This window comes from Oryctolagus cuniculus, chromosome 8 (genome assembly GCF_051225735.1).
Source record: "Oryctolagus cuniculus isolate XC-2025 breed Fujian yellow rabbit chromosome 8, ASM5122573v1, whole genome shotgun sequence".
NCBI classification, from domain to species: Eukaryota; Metazoa; Chordata; class Mammalia; order Lagomorpha; family Leporidae; genus Oryctolagus; species Oryctolagus cuniculus.
This window is the reverse complement of record NC_142874.1, coordinates 100,285,827-100,304,798: the sequence shown is the minus strand read 5'-3', so window position 1 is coordinate 100,304,798 and position 18,972 is coordinate 100,285,827. Positions and strand designations below refer to the sequence as shown.

The following is an 18,972-nucleotide window of genomic DNA, read 5'->3' as shown; positions in this document are numbered from 1 at the left end:
TGCCCATGCCCCTCCCCGCCTTTTTTTAGCATATTATGCCAAGTTTTTGAAGTTTAAGGTATGAAAAACACAATTTTGAAAACACTGATAAGCAGATTTTAATTATTATGTATTTTACGAGATTAATTTTGCCCTCCACAAAGTGCCAGGACTAAGCCTTCTCAGCAGCACAAAGAGCATGAGATTTGACGTGCTTGGGGAGGAGTCTCCCGGCAATTGCCCCAGGAAGAGCTGACATTCTCTGCCCTCTGCAAGCAACCTCATGTGTGTATTTCAGGAGGCTGTTGTCTGGACTTACCCCTCTGCCCTGCACTGGCTCCCACAGCATAGAACCTGAGGCTACTGGAGGCTGTTAAGACTCCCAGTTTTTTAATCCCAGCAATAGTCCTGGGGCCCCAGGTCAGGCATTCTGCTTGAGCTCCAAAGATTAAGCTCCCCTAATGCTCTCAGTTGGTGCAGGAATGATATGTGGAAACCAACAATTTACCTTCAATGTATTTATCACCTACTTTCCCAAGTATTTGGCCAACACCCAAGTCAATGCAACCAAATCCATGAACATAGTGTACCTATTCATTTATTTGGGTCCCTTTAAATCTCTTTCAGTAACATTTTTACATATTTCCACATAAAATGCATATATAACTTCTATTACATTTATTCCTAGGACTTTTAATATTTTGTATGTCTTAAAGTTACTTTTTTGACTTTTGGTTGCTGGTGGAAAATAATTATAAAATGAATTGAAGGCATTTCTTCTTTTTCTTTTCCTGGAGTGTTTTATGTACGATAGGATAATTCCCTTTCTAAAAATTGCTGTGTATTTGACAGGCAGAGTGACAAGGACAAAGGAAGGGAGAGAAAGAGCACTTTGGTCCACTGGTTCATTCCCTGAGTACCTTCAGTGGCCAAGGCTGGGCCGACGCCAGAGTGGGCCAGGGCTGGAGCCAAGGACTGGGAACTCAATCCAAGTTTTCCACGTAAGTGGCAAGAAACTAATTATGTGAGCCTTCCTCACTGCCTCCCAGGGTCTGCCCTGGCTAAGAGCTGAGTTAGGAACCAGATCTGGGAACTGAATGCAGGCACTGTGGTGTAGGACACAGGCATCTTAACTGCTGAGCTAAATGCCTACCTCCAATAATGTGTTATTAACTATTTGGTAGATGTTTTTGGTGAAGGCATTTGGGCATAGAGATTTTAGTTATTTTTTTCTCATTGGTTTTGAAAGGTGATTTTTGACAATTTTCTTTAGCATTATAGAATATTTCAGGTAATTTTTTTATTGGGTAAATTTTGGTAGGCCACTTTTTTTTTTTCTTGAAGATTCACTTACTCATTTAAAAGGCAGGGTTTCAGAGGAGACAGAGACAGAGAGAGAGAGAGAGCTCTTCCATCTGCTATTTTACTCTCCAAATGGCCGCAATAGCCAGGGTTGGGCCAGGCTGAGCCAAGAGCCAGGAGCTTCATCCAGGTCTCCCACGTGGTGGCAGAAACCCAAGCACTTGTGCCATCTTCTGCTGGTTTTCCAGACGCATCAGCAGGGAGCTGGAGTAGAAGTAGAGCTGCTGGGACACAAACCGGTGCCCACATGGGATGCTGATGTCGCAGGCGGCAGCTCCACCAGCTACACCACAGTGCCGGCCCCAGAATATCTTCTAGTTAGATTTCTTCTTTGATCTTTAATCATTTCAAAGTAAAGTTCTTAATTTCCAAATGTGTGGAATTCTACTTCTTTTTTTTGTTATCTATATTGAGCTTAACGGCCAGAGATTAGGAGATAACCCCTGTATGATTTTAATCACTGAAATAAGATATTCTTTATGGCTAATTATGCTTAACATTTGTAAATGTGCCATGCATTTATATATGTGTGTGTGTGTGTGTGTGTGTGTGTGTATATATATATTCTATATGTATTTTGTTCTTACAGTTTTATATATATGTCCTTTAGGTCCAGTTTACTGATCACATTATATGAATCTTTTTCAACTTTACTGTGTTTTTGTCCATTTGTTCTATGAAATTACTTATAAAACTCATTTCTCCTTTTAATCATATCATTTTGCTTTATGCCTTTGAAGTACATTATTGAGTGCATGCAAATTTAAAATTGTTACATATTGCTGATGGAGCAAATACTTTGGCATTATTAAATTTCTGTCTTGGCTTCTAGTAATGTTCTTTTGCCTTAACATGTAACAGTTCCATGAGCTGCTAGTATAGAGCCACTTTAATTTCTCTAGACAACCTACATGGTGTGAACTTGGACTTCAAATCCAGGAATGGTCTGGCTTACTAACAGTTAAGTTCTAAGCTGAGGATGTGACCCAGGGGCATCTCAGCTTCCTGCTGCAAGGATTTCCTATATATTCCTCACAGCGTATGGGCCACATCTCTGATTTGTATTCCCTTTGCCCAACAAAACTAACAAGGCAAACATTTATGGATATGAGACTCTCAAAGGAAGAGGCCTCAGCAATATTATGAAAACTACACAGATTTTGAAATATTTTTATTCTTTTATGATGTTTAATTCAGTTGTTATTTATTTATCTATAAAGTCAGAGAGATGGAGACAGACAAAAAGAGATCTCCCATCCTTTGGGTCACTCCTGAAAAGTCCACACCAGCCAGGGCTGGGCCAATCTGAAGCCAGGAGCCTGGAATTAAATCCAGTTCTCCCACGTGGGTAGCAGGAACGTGAGCCATCATTTGCTACCTCCCAGGGCATACACTGATAGGAAACTGAATTTGGAATCTGAGAGCTGGGGTTCAAATCCAGCACTCAGATACAGTATGTGGGCACCCCAGACAAAGTCTTCACTGCTACTCCAGACACCTATCCCTAATCCAATTGTGAATTTTTCTTGGAAGCTATTATAAGAATAGTAAGTAGGAACAATGAATATCTTTAAGTATATGGTTCCCAGTTATAGCTACAAAATAATCTTTTAATAGAAGTAATATTACCAAGTCACTAGCACATGATAAAATCAGGGTTCAAGACCAGACAGTCTGACTCTGGAGCCTACTTAAGTTGAGTGGGCACAAAGAAAGTTAATCAAATTAAGACCTCCCTCTCCTGATGGTAGACTCGGACTGTATTTCTACATATCCTGTCCCCTCTGAGAACACCTGTTAGAAAACAGATTCCACATCTATCCCAACAGGAAAGGCCCTTTTGAGTTCTCTTTGAAATTCAACAAGTCTGATTTAAACCATTCACAAATACTACTAAAGAAATCTTTCATATTGTCAGTAAATATTTGAACAAAATGGTGATAATGTATTCACTTTAATGTTACATACATATATCATTTTAAGTCAATACTCTTTCTTAATTCATGAAGTACATTTATAGTCTATAAAACATACTACAGTTAAAAACAATTTCATTCTCTTTTCCAGATTACAGTCCATAGTAGATATCTGCCTCATTAAGAATACAATGTGTGAACTATTTCAAACTGTTTAAAGCAAACAAACTGTAAATCATATTCTTCTGTTTCTGTTAAGAGATTTGAAGATTTGCCAGTTTCTTAATTTAATCCTGATTTAAAACATCTTATTTTCTTCAACTGTTATCTTCTTGCAAAATTATTTTGCTTATGGTATACAATAGTGCAGGTAGGTATAAGGCTTAGGATATTAAATACCTACACTTTCTCATCTATGACAAACCTATTTTATAACTTTTAGATAATTACATCCTTTGGAATGTCTCTTTCAATTCTGCCAACTTTGGTGCTGTTGGCTCTTGATCTGATGCTTACAAGAGAATGTTTAATGGGTTGGTGGCAGTTTTATTGTCCCTTAAACATTTAATAGGTTTTCTGCATAATTTCTTAATGTGTTCTTATTTGTTTACTTTTTATATTTTTGGTGTAAAATCAAAAACTTGTGGTATTGAATTTTATGATACTGGCACAATTCCTCCTCCTCCAGAGTTAGTGTTTGCTTCCTGCTATACTCTTATTTCCATGAATTTATCCGCACAAATTGTCTTGAAGCATAAAGTTTACATTTGCATTGGCATTACAAGCTAAAAACTTTTTTTCATGAAGCAAACACAATTATAGATTCTCTTCATATTTTTCATTGCCACTTACTATAAATACACTAGCAAAATCTGGAACTACATCTTATCATCATTTTTTAAAGTTCATCATCAGTTTGATGAACACTGTTTTATTTGCTTACCTTAGTTCTGATGGCAATGGCCCTGGGGCAGAAGTCAGGAAATTCAGATTTGAGTCTGCCTTTTGGGAACTCGCCATCCTGGATCTTAGGCTGGCCTACGTCAGAAGTTTCTGAATGTTTTAGGGCTAACCCTCTATGTTTCCAACCACACAATATGAAAATGAGAATGCATTGTCTACAAAAAAGTGCACTGCATTATTAAGATGTTTTATAGGGGTTGACATTGTGGCACAGGGGGTTAAGCCACTGTGTGTGCCGCCAGCATCCCATATGAGCACCCATTGAAGTCCAGGCTGCTCTGCTTCCAATCCAGCTCCCTGTTAAAGTGCCTGGGAAAGCAGTGGAAGATGGTTCAAGGGCTTGGGCTCCTGACACTCACCTGGGAGACTTGGATGGAGTTCCAGGTTCCTGGTTTCAGCCTGGCCCAGTCCCAGCCATTGTGGCCATTTGGGCAGTGAACCAGCAGGTGGGAATCATCTGTCTGTCTCTGTCTTGCTCATAAAAAATGATAAATAAAAATTTCAGTTCTAAGAAAGTACTTCAAAAGGTTTATGAAGGGCCACTGCTGTGGCGTAGGAGGTAAAGCTTCCACCTGTGATGCCGGCATCCCATAAGGGCACCAGTTCATGTCCCGGCTGCTCCACTTCCAATCCAACCCCCTGCTGATGGCCTGGGAAAAGCAGCAGAAGATGGTCCAAGTACTTGGGCCCCTGCCACCATTGTGGGAGATCCAGATAGAGAGTTGCTGACTCCTGGCTTCAGCCTGGCTCAGCCCTGGCCATTGCAGCCATCTGAGGAGTGAACCAGCAGTTGAAAGATCCCTCTCTCTCTCTCTCTCTCTGTATCTTCCTCTTTCTCTGTAACTCTGACTTCCAAATAAATTTTAAAAGTTCGTGGAAAATGAGCAGCCTGAAAAAAAGTATGCACAGATTTCAAATTGTTTTGCACCAAAATAAAGATCTTTTTTTTTTTAATTTTTTAATTTTTATTTTTTTGACAGGCAGAGTGGACAGTGAGAGAAAGAGAGAGAGAGAGAGAAAGGTCTTCCTTTGCCATTGGTTCACCCTCCAATGGCTGCCACGGCCGGCGTGCTGCAGCCAGCGCACTGCGCTGATCCGATTGCAAGAGCCAGGTGCTTCTCCTGGTCTCCCATGGGGTGCAGGGCCCAAGCACTTGGGCCATCCTCCACTGCACTCCCTGGCCACAGCAGAGAGCTGGCCTGGAAGAGGGGCAGCTGGGACAGAATCCGGCACCCCGACCGGTACTAGAACCCGGTGTGCTGGCGCCGCAAGGTGGAGGATTAGCCTAGTGAGCCGCGGTGCCAGCTAAGATCTTTTTTTTATTCCATTCTTCTAGAAACTTTCTGAAGCACTTTCATACCCGAGAAAATGCATGACCATTTCTTGTGCTTTGGGAAGTGCTCTGAAGGGATCTGGTTGGACATCACAGTTGAATTTAGAGGAGCCAATTCATGCACAATTCAGAGCCCAGTGGCAAGGGACAGAATGCCTTTCTCCTGAGTTGCATCCAGACTGCGTGGGAACATGGCCTTCATCTCCCTGCATACTCTCTCAAGTCTAGTTGCGACCGGTGCCCTCTCCTGTGGTCAGACACTGTCCTAGGTGACAGCCCTACCGGCCAGGCTCTGGAACACTCTACCACCCAGGCTGCCCTCCCTCCCCACACAGCCAGCTCCACCCCAGACAGCGTGCCCTGGAAACCTCTTTGCTGCCCTCTCCATATCTTAAATTCATAGCAAAACTTGTTCAGGTTTTTGCACCTGTGCCTTCACACTTAAATTTCAGGCTACTGAAACTGGGTGCTCCTGACCTCACAGGCCCAGGCCTTGCTCAGCTTTCCCGTCACTCAGACCTCCCTGTCCTTCACTGCACTTGACCTGACCCTGAGGGGAACAGTCCCCTGCACCTGTCCTGGCCCTTCCTTCCCTCCCTCCCTCCCTACCCGGGGGGCCAGTCTCCACCAAGGTCCAGTGTCTCTCCAAGTCAGCACTGTTTATAACTATGGCTTTGGTGGCTTTTTTTTAGTCAATTCTAAATGACAGATTGGATTTATAGTTTAAAGTCAATTTATAGTGGCTTAGGTTTGAATTCTTTATTCCATGGAAGTGCTGAAGAGATCCCTTAAAACCATTGTTTTTCCTCCTTTCCCCTCCTAGTGACTTCCACATTAGCTAAAAGTCTATAAGAGGCTTGTTTTCCATGAAAATGTGGAACAAATCATCTTTGGAGGAACTTGATCCCTGCTCAGGTGACAGTTTGGAACCCTGTTTTTTGAGTATACTGAATTAATTAGCACTTACTTTAGTAATGTTATTTTTGATGCCTTAGTGAACAATTCACCCATGGTGGTGGGAGTGAATGGATTTTGATTCACGTAGGTGGGCAAAATAGTGGAGTCGTTCCTTGATCTGTTCTTTTGTTGTTTGAGGAGACAACACGTGTGAGCATAAGGCATTTGCTCTCTACAGGATTCGGTAAGGGAAAAGATTATGGTCTAAGGATTGTAGGTCAGAGCAATCAAAGCTCACACAAAGAAGTGGTTTTCCCTCCTTGTGTGGTTATCATGGAAGCGTGTGCTTGTATTCTTGCAGAAGGAATAGAATCCCTTACAAATGCACTGTTTTCACAAAGTCGTGCAGTGTTTTATGGTATAATTCCACATAAAAGCTTCAGTTCTAACACTGTAAAATAGAGTATTATACCTTAAGTCCTAAGCATTCTTGCTTGTGAGCTGAAAATTAAGACTCAGGATCTAGTCAAGCCGTTCCAATTGCTTTTGGAACAGGTGCTGGGGCAAAGCTGTGAAAACAGAAAGCCGAGCGCCAAGAATTCCCATGGCCTTCAAGAATGGAACAGACAAAACCCAAGGGTGGTCCAACAGCCACTGCCAAATGACATAGCTCGCTCTAATCACTGGATATTTTCAGAGCAAAGGCCCTGGAATAACCAAACCTTTTCCCTTTATTTTTACATTTTGAAAAGGAAGAACTATGACAGTGGTGAACCTTTTTTGATTTGGAAGGAGGAACTCTGGGGAGGGAGCTAAATGGGGGGTGCTCACGTTAGGAAAGCCAAAGAAAGGCACAGGTAGCTCTGCCCAGTTTGTACCACTCGGCTGCTGCAGGGTCTTGGGGAATTCAGAGGGCATCTCACTGGGCTCCACCCAGGTCTGCTCCCCGCATTTGCCATCAACAGCGGACAGAGCCCTCTTCTGGTGCCATCGCCATCTGGGCACTGCTCCTTGTGCCACTGCGTCACTAAGGGTCTCACAGAGCCAGGGGCTCAGAGCCTGGGAGACCCCAGTCTTGTCTGGTTCTTTGGCCCATCAGTTTACATCGGCTCTCAATTTGCTTGTCTGAACACAGGGTCAGTAACACAGGTCCGCCCACATCACAGGGTCAGGTAAAGGAATGGATAAGAAATCAGGGTGGGCCGGCGCCCCGGCTCAACAGGCTAATCCTCCGCCTTGCGACACCGGCATACCGGGTTCTAGTCCTGGTCGGGGCACCGGATTCTGTCCCGGTTGCCCCTCTTCCAGGCCAGCTCTCTGCTGTGGCCAGGGAGTGCAGTGGAGGATGGCCCAAGTGCTTGGGCCCTGCACCCCATGGGAGACCAGGATAAGTACCTGGTTCCTGCCATCGGATCAGCGTGGTGCGCCGGCTGCGGGGGCCATTGGAGGGTGAACCAACGGACAAGGAAGACCTTTCTCTCTGTCTCTCTCTCTCACTGTCCACTCCTGCCTGTCAAAAAAAAAAAAAAAAATCAAGGTGAAGGTAGGAACAGATTTTAACTGGGCCTATGAATCACAGGTGATACAGTAGACGTGATTAGAAGGTTATGGAGACTTATAGAGAGAAAGACAGGAGTATCTTGAGCACGAGAAAGGTATTAAGAACAATGCAAGGGTACTTCAAAAAGGTTACGGGACTTTTACTGTAATTTAGTTTTAAAATCTGTTATCTCAAAGACTTAAAAAAAGAAAAAAGGAAAGAGGGTGAGAGGGAATATCATTATGTTCTTAGAATTCTATCTACAAATCACATTGAATCAGTTAAAAACTAATTACAATTGACAATAAAAATTAAAAAAATAAATGAAAGACTTAAGGTTAAATAAAGATCATGGGGAAAATGGAATGAAAACATAGGTTTATTTTGGTGCAAAAAAATTTGGAACACTGTGCTTAGGAGGGGGTCTTTGAAAAGATCTTGGGAAATGTGTCCGATGAAAAAATTGTGCAGGGATTTCAAAGTTTTTTGCACTGAAACAAACTTGACCTTCATCCCACTTTCCACCAACTTTTTGAAGTTCCTCCATAAAAGAGAGAAACCAAGATGAAATGCAAATGTGAGGAAATTAAGGGGCAAGATGGGCACAAACTGCGGTATGTGAGGCTAGCTCTGCCGCTATGTAAAGATTTCTGGTTACAAACCACACGCTGATTAGCTCTACAGTGTAAGGAGTAGACACCAGGGAGGGGTGCAAGTGTGAGGACAGGAGCAAGAAGTGGTGGGATCAGCCAGCAGCTCACAATTCCAATTCTCATGACTGGAACCCCTTCATCTATTGGCATCACCTCATGCAGACAGGTGATAGAAGTGCAAATCACTGACCCAGTGCGAGGTTTTAAAATAAATTTTCAAATGTATGGATTTGAGAGACATAAACACACACAGAGAAAGAGAAAGCTCCCATCTGCTTTTTCGCTCCCCAAATGCCTGCAACAGCCAGGGCAGGCATGGGCTGGAGCCAGGAACTGAGAACTCAATCCAGGTCTCCCAAGTGGGTGGCGGGAACCTAATGACCTGAGCCATCACCATTGCCTCCCAGGGTCTGCGCTAGCAGGAAGCTGGAATCCGGAGCACAGCCAGGATTCCAACCCAGGTACTCTGATGTGCAATGACTGCCATCTCAATTGCCAGGGTAAATGCCCACCGCCCCCCCACCCCCATTCAACATTTTATCTCCTCTTGCCTGGTGTATACTTAAGGGGAGCAACAGCTTAGAGATCTTATTTGTTGGAATTCTGTTATTGCTTCTCACTGTTTAATTTATTTACATTTATAGAGAAGTACAAATCATTGAGAGAGTTTCCAGGTGCCCTTACCCAGTTTCCCCTCATGTTATCATCTTGCATAGCCATCAAACAGTGAATGAAACCAGGAAGCGATGTGTACACAACACTAGTACTTTAACTGCAGACCTTATTCAAGCTCAATCATTTTCTCACTAATTCTTTCTTCTTGTCTGCAATACAATCCAGGATTCCACATTGCATTCACGGTCATGTTTCCCCAAGTCTGTGATGGTTCTTCAGTCTCTCCTTTGTTTCATGACCTTGACACTTCTTAAGAGTACTGCTCAGTTGCTTTGTAGAATGTCCATCCCTCAATTTGGGTTCATCTGAAATTTTCTAAGATTAAATTGAAGGTATGGATTTTTGGTAAGAAAGTCACAGAAGTAGTGTATCCTGGATTTATCACATCAGAGTTTACTGACATCAACTGGTTTTCTAAGGAGTGAGGTCAACTTGGCATCTTTGGTTAATATATGTGTGCCAGGCCACTCCACTCTGAAGTTTCACTTTTCCCCTTTGTGATTAAAAGTTATCTAGTGTGAGGATACTTTCAGACAATCCCAAAATGTTGTTTCTTTTTTTTTATTTTTTTGGTAAGATTTATTTATTTTTATTTATTTGAAAGGCAGAGAGAGAGAAAGAAAGAGAATCTTCCATCTGCTGGTTTACTCCCCAAATGGCCACAACAGCCAGGGTTAGGCCATACTGAAGCCAGGAGTCAGGAGCTTTTCCTGGTCTCCCATGTGGATGCGGGGGCCCAAGCACTTGGGCCATCTTCTACTGCTTTCCCAGGTACATTAGCAGGGAGCTGGATCAGAAGTGGAGGAGCTGGGTCTCTGAACCAGTGCCCATATGGGATGCTGGCATCGCAGGTAGAGGCTTAACCTGCTATGCCTCAACGCCATCCCCCTCTCCCCCCAGTATGCTGTTTCTTATCGTACTTTTGCTCACCAATGTTGATACCCATCGAGACCAAGGGGATGGCACTGTGGCATAGCAGTTACAGCTGCTACATGCAGCACCGGCATCCCAGATGGGTGCCGCTTGAGTCCTGGCTGCTCCATATCCAATCCAGCTCCCTTATGGCCCAGAAAAGCAGTAGCAGAGGCCTAAATGCTTAGAAATCTGCCCACTTGGAAGACCTGGAAAAAGCTCCAGGCTCCTGACTTTGGCCTGGCCCAACTCTGGCCATTGTGGACATTTGGGGAGTGAAGCAGCAGATGGAAGATCTCTCTTTCTGTCACCCCCACCCCAACTCTGCCTTCAAATAAATAAATAAATCTTTAAAAAGACCTGTAAGTGAGATAAAACTAAAGTAAAATAAAAATGAGAGGAAACAATTAGAACAATGCTTGCCTAATGATGATTCTTCTATTTTTCTTCATTCTTTTTCCATTTATTGAAAATTCCATGATTTCTTAAGTAAAACTTGATTCAGTTACTGATAATGTTACCCATATTAAGGTAAGTAATATTCTTATTAAAAATAATAAAAGTTTGATTACTGAAATCCAGGTTGCATTACTGAAGCTTTCTGTAGCTTACTAGGAACCATTGGTTCCTAATGTACAAATAGTGAATGAGTCCAACTATTTTAGCCTTATCAGACTCCACAAAAAAAGTCACATAGACACTGGGAAGATCGGAAACCTCTTTTGTGACAATGAAAAGGCCAAGTAGCCAGAAAAACATGATATAGTGACATAGAAATCACAGAATTGCAGACTTTCTGACTGAAAGAATCCTGATTGAACCGGATCATGCTGGTTTAAAGGAGGTAGTTGATCCAACCCGGCTGACATGATGCAGATGGGAGGAAATATGAGAGGCCTTCAGAAATTTCTTGGAAAATTCAAGTTTCATTTTTTGATCATTTTTTTAAGCATTTATTTATTTGAAAGACAGAGAGATACAAAGAGAAAGGCTGACAGACACAGAGAGATCTTCCAGCACCTGGTTCACTCCTCAAACACCTGCAACAGCCAGGGCTGGGCCAGGCCAAAGCCAGGAGACAGCAACTCAGTCTGGGTCTCCCATGTGGGTTGCAGGGACCTAACTACGAAGCCATCACCAGGAAGCTGCAGTTGGAAGCAGAGCCAGGACTTGAACCCAGACCCTGACATCTGGGCTGTGGGTGGCCCAGGGGACATTTTCACTACTGTGCCAAACACTCATCCCTTGAATTTTCTTTTGATTTAATTTTCCCACAGACTTTCAGAGGCCCCCTCGTACACCTCAAATAGATGTAAAATGGACGTGAGAAGTGCATGCTCCCCTAGAAACCAGAGCTGCGACTATAGGACTTGTTTTCCAGGAAGAAGCGCTCCCAGTCAGCGGGCACACAGCTGTACGAAATGATTTGCCACCATTTTGATAAAAGCAAAAAGTGCACAGAGGCTCGGAGTTGTAGCCTCGAAGTCGGGAACAGCCCTGGGGGAGAAAAATTAAGAGCCTAGAGTAAGCAGAAGGTGTTAAGGAGGCAATAAAACCTTTTCCTCTGCATGGCAGCCAGGAACTGGCTGAAGGAGAAGGTGCCAGGGGCCAGGAAAAGGTCCAGTAACTTGAACCTGTGGCTTGACTTCAGATCACAAAGTGTGGTTGGTAGAACTGCTGCAACAGGGCAGAGAACACAGGGACTAGGAAGTCAATATGTAATGTACATAGCGGTGGCTGATACTCAGGAAGCCGTGACTAAACCGAGTGTTCATCTTGGAAACAAACATCCATTGAGCTTGCTCGGCATTTTGCACTTAACCACTTTGAGCCTTAGTTTTTTAATCTTTACACTCATAAAAGCCATTGTACTAACGACTGCTAAAGTGCCTTTTAACTCTGAACCGCCACGACTATGCCGCCATCGGTGGGGAATTTGAAACCTACAAAAAACTACACATTGGACTTTTATAAAGCCAATCTCAACTACCTTTATTCATTCACTTAATAAACACTGGTTTTGTAGTAGGCACTCTGCTAAAGCCTAGAAACTTTCCAACTGAACCAGTTACACTCTCCCTGAAGTCATTCAGCCTCACGTTCTGTTTTGACAAATGACCATGCAAGCAAAGTGTGAATGTACAACATGGAAGGCTGGAGGGGCAGGAAGAAGGATCCCCTCTCCCTGGATGAATAGCTCAGAGAAGAGAAGATGCTAGCTGTGGTCCATGAGGAACGACAGGAAATTTCCCCAGCACAGTACAGCGAGTAACCGGATAGGAGAAGCTGTTTGACAAAGGCGTGGGAGTATGAAAGTAAGGGCTGGTTGAGGGGTGCGTATTATAGTTTGGTGTGTGGAGAGGAACATAGTTGAACTTGAGTCGAGTGAAGTTGACAGAAGACTAGCAATGGACTGCTACAGGATACAGGGAGCCACTGCTGTTTTTAAGTAAAGCAGTGGCATGCTGGGTCTGTGATTTCCATGGTATTTGTTAGCAAGGCAGAGGATGAGGGAGTCGGGGATGACTGGGAAGCAAGAAACCTGTTCCAAAGCCATCTCAACAATTCAGGTGGGCTCAATGACATGGGAACAGAAAGCAGGCAAGGGATTCTGTAAGCAGCTTGGAGATGTGGTAGCTTCTGTGAGTTTCATGTCTGCAATGGGACCACTAATGCACTTCAACCAAGCTTCTCACTGAAAAGAACAAATGCCCTGTGTGTGTGTCAGGGTGGGGGGAGGGGGAGTTGTGTTTAAGCATAAAAATGCTTAAAAAAAAAAAAAAAAAAAAACTAACAACCCAGTAGGGAAATTTCAGGCCAAAACTCATGTAAAGGTGCTAACCAGAAAGGTAAGCAACACTATGATGCTGAGCCAGCTTCAAGTGCAGGGCAGAAGATCAAGGTCTCAGAGTATGAGGCTGAGCCTTCTAACCAGTGCACTCCTAACGTGTCTAGGATCTCAGAAGGTTCCACTGCGTGTATAAGGCTGAGAGGGGGAACTGATGATAAACCATGTTTGTGATTGCTTTTATCCCAGCCTCCAGGGTTTGTGAGAATTGAAAGTGATCTCGGGGGCCAGCGCTGTGGTATAGCAGGTAAAGATGCAGCCTGCAGCTCCGGGCATCCCAGTGTGAGTCCCGGCTGCTCCACTTCCGATCCAGCTCTCTGCCATGTCCTGGGAAAGCAGTAGAAGATGGCCCAAGTCCTTGGGCCCCTGCACCCACAGGGAGACCCAGAAGAAGCTCCTGACTCCTGGCTTTGGATTGGCCCAGCTTTGGCTGTTGCGGCCAACTGGGGAGTGAACCAGTGGATGGAAGACCTCTCTCTCTGTGCTTGTGCCTCTCTGTAACTGTGCCTTTCAAATAAATAAATAAATCTCAAAAAATAAAAAAAATAGAAAGTGAATTCCCACTGGGCTGAGCAGGGAATGGGAAAATATAATAAAACAATCCTTGAAAAAAGAAAATGTAAGTCCTGAGAGTTTTTTAAAAATATTTATTTATTTATTTATTTGAAAGGCAGAGTTACAGGGGCAGAGAGAGAATCTTCCTATCCACTGGTTCATTCCCCAGATGGCTGTAATGGCTGGGGCTGGGCCAGGCCAAAGCCAGGAGTCAGGAGCTTCATTTAGGTCTCCCATGTGGACAGCAGGTGCCCAAGCACTTGGGTCATCTGCTGCTGCTTTCCCAGGTGCATTAGCAGGGAGCTCAATTAGAAGTGGTGCAGCCAGGACTCGACCTGGCACCCATATATGATGCCAGTGCTATGGACAGTGGCTCAAACTATTGTGCCACAGAATCAGACCCCCTGAATGAGATTTTAATGGGCCAAATTCACTTCATCCAGGAAGATCCCAGAGAGTTCAAGTCTTGGACTTCACATGTTTCAGGACGCTAGTACACCCTGTACACAGAACAAAATTAAGCACAAGTTGCCCCTCTTCCAGGCCAGCTCTCTGCTGTGGCCCAGGAGTGCAGTGGAGGATGGCCCAAGTCCTTGGGCCCTGCACCCCATGGGAGACCAGGATAAGTACCTGGCTCCTGCCATTGGATCAGCGTGGTGCGCTGGCCACAGCATGCCGGCTGCGGCGGCCATTGGAGGGTGAACCAACAGCAAAAAGGAAGACCTTTCTCTCTGTCTCGCTCTCTCACTGTCCACTCTGCCTGTCAAAAAAAAAAAAAAAAAAAAAAGAACTAGACTTGACCAGGATCCGAGGGGAAGTATTCCGGAAGAAGGAACAAGAGCAGCGATCTTCAGAAGGGCATGAGCTTTTATATTTGAAGGCAAAAAAAAGGTCATAGGTTGGAGCATCATGAGGTAGGGAAGAGGTAGGAGAAGTTGAGTTCAAAGGAGGTAGGGTTAGAACACATGGAACTTCATGCTCTTGGAGCTGCATATTGTGACAAGCATGACAGGAACCACTGAAGAAGAGACTTGAAGACAGTGTGGTTTATATTTAAGAATAGCACTTTGATTTTTATGTACACTGAGTGGATTGTAAGGGGAAGATAGTGGAAAGGAAGACCATTTAAAATCCTATTGCAGGCCAGCGCCGTGGCTCACTAGGCTAATCCTCCACCTGCGGCGCCAGCACCCCGGGTTCTAGTCCCGGTCAGGGTGCCGGATTCTGTCCTGGTTGCTCCTCTTCCAGGCCAGCTCTCTGCTGTGGCCTGGGAGTGCAGTGGAGGATGGCCCAGGTCCTTGGGCCCTGCATCTGCATGGGAGACCAGGAGGCTGCACCTGGCTCCTGGCTTTGGATGGGCGCAACGCGCTGGCCGCAACACACGGGCAGTAGCAGCCACTTGGGTGGGGGGTGAACCAATGGAAAAAGGAAGACCTTTCTCTCTGTCTCTCTTTCATTCACTAACTCTGCCTGTCAAAAAAAAAAAAAAAAATCCTATTGCAGTCACCTCTCAGTGACCCGTTAAGATAGAAGCATAGAAGCAAAGTATTTGACTATGTGATTTAGAATGGGTACTTGGAGGCAGTTCTCCATGGGTAACTCATATTTCTGAATATATTTCAAGTAAGGGCATGGATGGCTTTTGTTATGAGCTACTTTATCTCTTCTGCACTACAGCCTTCTGTAGAGGAAACAGTCACCATTTTATTTTATTTTTTAATTTTAGAGGCGCACACAGAAAGACAAAGAAAGCTCCCACCCACCAATGCAATCCTCATTGGCTGGAACTGGGCTGAAGCCAAGAGCCAGGAATGCAGTCCAAGTCTTCCCACATGAGTAGTAGGTATCTTTTTTTTAAAGATTTATTTATTTATTTGAAAGTCAGTTCCACAGAGAGGAGAGGCAGAGAGAGAGAGAGATCTTCCATCTGCTGGTTCACTCCTCAGATGGCCGCAATGGTTGGAGCTGCACCGATCCAAAGCCAGGAGCCAGGAGCCAGGAGCTTCTTCCATGTCTCCCACTTGGGTGCAGGGGCCCAAGGACTTGGGCCAACTTCTGCTTTCCCAGGCCATAGCAGAGAACTGGATCAGAAGTGGAGCAGCCAAGTCTCAAATGGGCGCCCATATGGGATGCCGGCACTGCAGGCCAGGGTGTTAACCCGCTGAGCCACAGCACCAGCCCTGGTAGTAGATATCTAATTACCTGAGCTGTCACCACTGCCTCCCAGGGTCTGCACTGGCAGGAAGCTGGAATCAGAAGCCAGGGCCAGGTATTAAGTCAAGTTACCATGATGTTGGACACAGCTGTCCTAACCACTCAGTCAGTTGCCTCGAGGAGAAAAGAGTGCATTTTTCCAGAGTAGGGGGCAGACATACTGAACGGTCATTATGAAAGATCTGTGTTGCCCATGTTCGCTCTTCTCTCCTGTAAGGCAGTCCACTGCGTGTGCCGGAGCCACCTGGCCCTCTTTGGTTTGTCTTGTGGGAATTGAAACTTTAGGAATTGGTGTTTTTACTTGTTGAATATTATGGTTAGTGATGAATTAAGCCTGTGATCATAGAGTGGACTGAAATTACATTTTTGCAAAAATTAAAATAAGGAAGGAAGGAGTGGGAGTAAGGAGGGAAAGAGAGAAGGAGGGAAATGTGGTTATCTTCTTAGGATCGCACCTAGGAACTACATGAAATCTGTTCTCTTTATGTTAGTACAATTTTTAAGAAAAGAAAATGCTGATAGTCTGGATATAGCTATAGAGTAATAAACTCCCTAGTTTCTAAGTCAGACGTTATGTCTTCCATAAGTACCCATGGAATGGAGACATTCTCATGTGTTAGCCTGCAAGGACAGTAACATCCCAGACCTTTCACAGCACTTGGCAAGAGGCGTAGGCTTACTGATGAGCTGGAGAGTGAATATCAAAGACCCAACAAGAAATGAGATCTTTCAAGAGATGAATTACCAGTTACATAGAACTCAAGGTAGAGGGTTGTTGGAAGTTCAGATAATTTATATAAATGAATGTCTGCTATAAGCAAGAAAACTCAGACCTTGGTCCAGGAATAAGGACAGAATATTTATTTATTTATTTATTTATTTATTTATTTATATTTTTACAAGCAGAGTGGACAGTGAGAGAGACAGAGAGAAAGGTCTTCCTTTTGCCGTTGGTTCACCCCCAAATGGCTGCCGCGGCCGGCGCGCTGCAGCTGGTGCACTGCACTGATCCGATGGCAAGAGCCAGGTGCTTCTCCTGGTCTCCCATGGGGTGCAGGGCCCAAGCACTTGGGCCATCCTCCACTGCACTCCCTGGCCACAGCAGAGAGCTGGCCTGGAAGAGGGGCAACCGGGACAGAATCCGGCGCCCCGACCGGGACTAGAACCTGGTGTGCTGGCGCCGCAAGGCAGAGGATTAGCCTAGTGAGCCGCGGCGCCGGCCAGGACAGAATTTTTATTCCAGGGAAGCTGACATAAGTGGTAGACATAGGCTAGAATACTATGTTGAGGATCAGAAATTACTCACCACCAGAGAACCCCAGTGTTGAAGTAGGGCATGCACCGGAAGGAGAAGTCAGGTGAGGAAACCCAGGCACAGAAAGGAAGGCAGGAGCCTAGGTGCTCCAGCCGTGTGGGAAGTGTGGGAGCAGCCTCTCCAAGGTCGGCAGGAAAAGACACCCTGGAAGTGGAGTGTGGTCATGATCTGCTTGAACATGAACGCTTCAACTGTAGTTCTCATCTGCCTATACGTAACCATTTCAGGTTCTGCTTGCGAACCAGAGCAATGGTGTCAACCCTTGCCAGACAGTGTATGGCTCAGTATGTGTGTGAAAGGAACATCATCAGTAAGTATGTGTGCATGTGCAGTGTTGTATCAATTCCTATAATCGCCATGTAACATTAGCATATCAATCTAATGTACACATGTAGCCATGTAAGGGAGCAAAGAAGCTAAAAGCATAGTAATGAGATGCCCCTCTTTGTTTGGGGCTCAGGCTTTTGGTTAAAAATCCAGCTGGGCCTTATGCTGGCAGTCACATCATCATCATAGCATCATCATCATCATCACCATCATCAAAGACTGCTTCCTGGCCTTGGTGTCTTCTCTCTGCTCACGAACCCCACTATAAAACTATAATGCACAAGTGAGAGTGGGACTTACTTAAAGAGACAGTGTCATCATCCATTCACAAGTAAGTGTAAGCTACCCACACAGAGAGAAACCCAAAATGAGTGGACCAGAATGCTGCATATGAGGAGACAGGGAGAGGAAGAGGCCTGAGAAGAATCCCCAGGCATGGTCAAGAGCAAAAGAAAAAAGAAAAAAAAAAAAAAAAAAGGGCCTCTCCCAGGTTTTCAGCCTCTCTCTCTCTCTCTCTCTTTTTTTCTTTTTCTTTTCTTTTCTTTTTTGACAGGCAGAGTGGACAGAGGGAAAGACAGAGAGAAAGGTCTTCCTTGTCTGTTGGTTCACCCTCCAATGGCCGCTGCGGCCTGCGCACCATGCTGATCCAAAGCCAGGAGCCAGGTGCTTCTCCTGGTCTCCCATGGGATGCAGGGCCCAAGCACTTGGGCCATCCTCCACTGCACTCTCGGGCCACAGCAGAGAGCTGGCCTGGAAGAGGGGCAACCGGGACAGAATCCGGCGCCCCGACCAGGACTAGAACCCGGTGTGCAGGCGCCACAGGCGGAGGATTAGCCAAGTGAGCCACGACGCCAGCTTTCAGCCTCTTTTAAGAGGTGGGAGTGGTGCCTTTGTTGAATATACAAATGGAGAGGGATCTAGGTGGAGTTAGCACATGCAAGTTTCATTTCTAATTTTCTTAGTGCCTCCAGGTGGACTTTAACGATTTTATTTGTTTATCTGAGAGAGAAGAGTTACAGACAGAGGGAGTCTGTCATGAGTCTCAGTCTTCATCTGGGAAGAACTTCCATTTCCAAGAAACCGTGGGCTTCCCTAACGGCCTCTGCATGGCTCTGGGCCCTTAGCTGTATGCTCCTCTGGGGTCCACGCCTATCCCGGGGCTCACCAGCCAAAGGGAAGGGTGTTACCATGAGTGACGCGGGCCAGCGTGTCTCAAACTTTGCTGAATGCTGGCGTCATCTTGGGAGCCTTGAAAAAATCCTGATGCGTGGAACTTGCCTCCTGAGCTTGAGGGTGAGGGTGTTCCGAGGTGCGACCCAGCATCAGATTCGCTTGTGTAAGTGTCCCAGGTGATTCTGACGTGCGGCCAAGGATGACGACTACGACCCAGAAGACAAACTGTGATCCCTCAGGGCTGGAGGAAGCGTCCAATTTTACGAGCGCAAGGAAGCTCCATTGCCAACATTATGAAATTGAAGGAGAA

The 18,972-nt window shown here is 45.0% G+C and overlaps 1 long non-coding RNA gene across 5 annotated transcripts in view; it reads left to right on the top strand.

Moving 5' to 3' along the window:
• Positions 1-17,474, top strand: part of LOC149125100 (uncharacterized) — a 37,593-nt gene extending 20,119 nt beyond the window's left edge. For 3 of the 5 annotated variants that reach the window (XR_016212050.1, XR_016212049.1, XR_016212048.1), the window contains 2 exons: positions 832-980; positions 1,530-1,893. This is a non-coding gene — a long non-coding RNA (uncharacterized LOC149125100). Of the gene's footprint in view, positions 1-831; positions 981-1,529; positions 1,894-13,267; positions 13,575-15,359; positions 15,473-17,389 lie in introns of those variants that run through there. The other 2 variants (XR_016212051.1, XR_016212052.1) reach the window with 2 other exon arrangements.
• Positions 17,475-18,972: the final 1,498 nt, after the last annotated feature.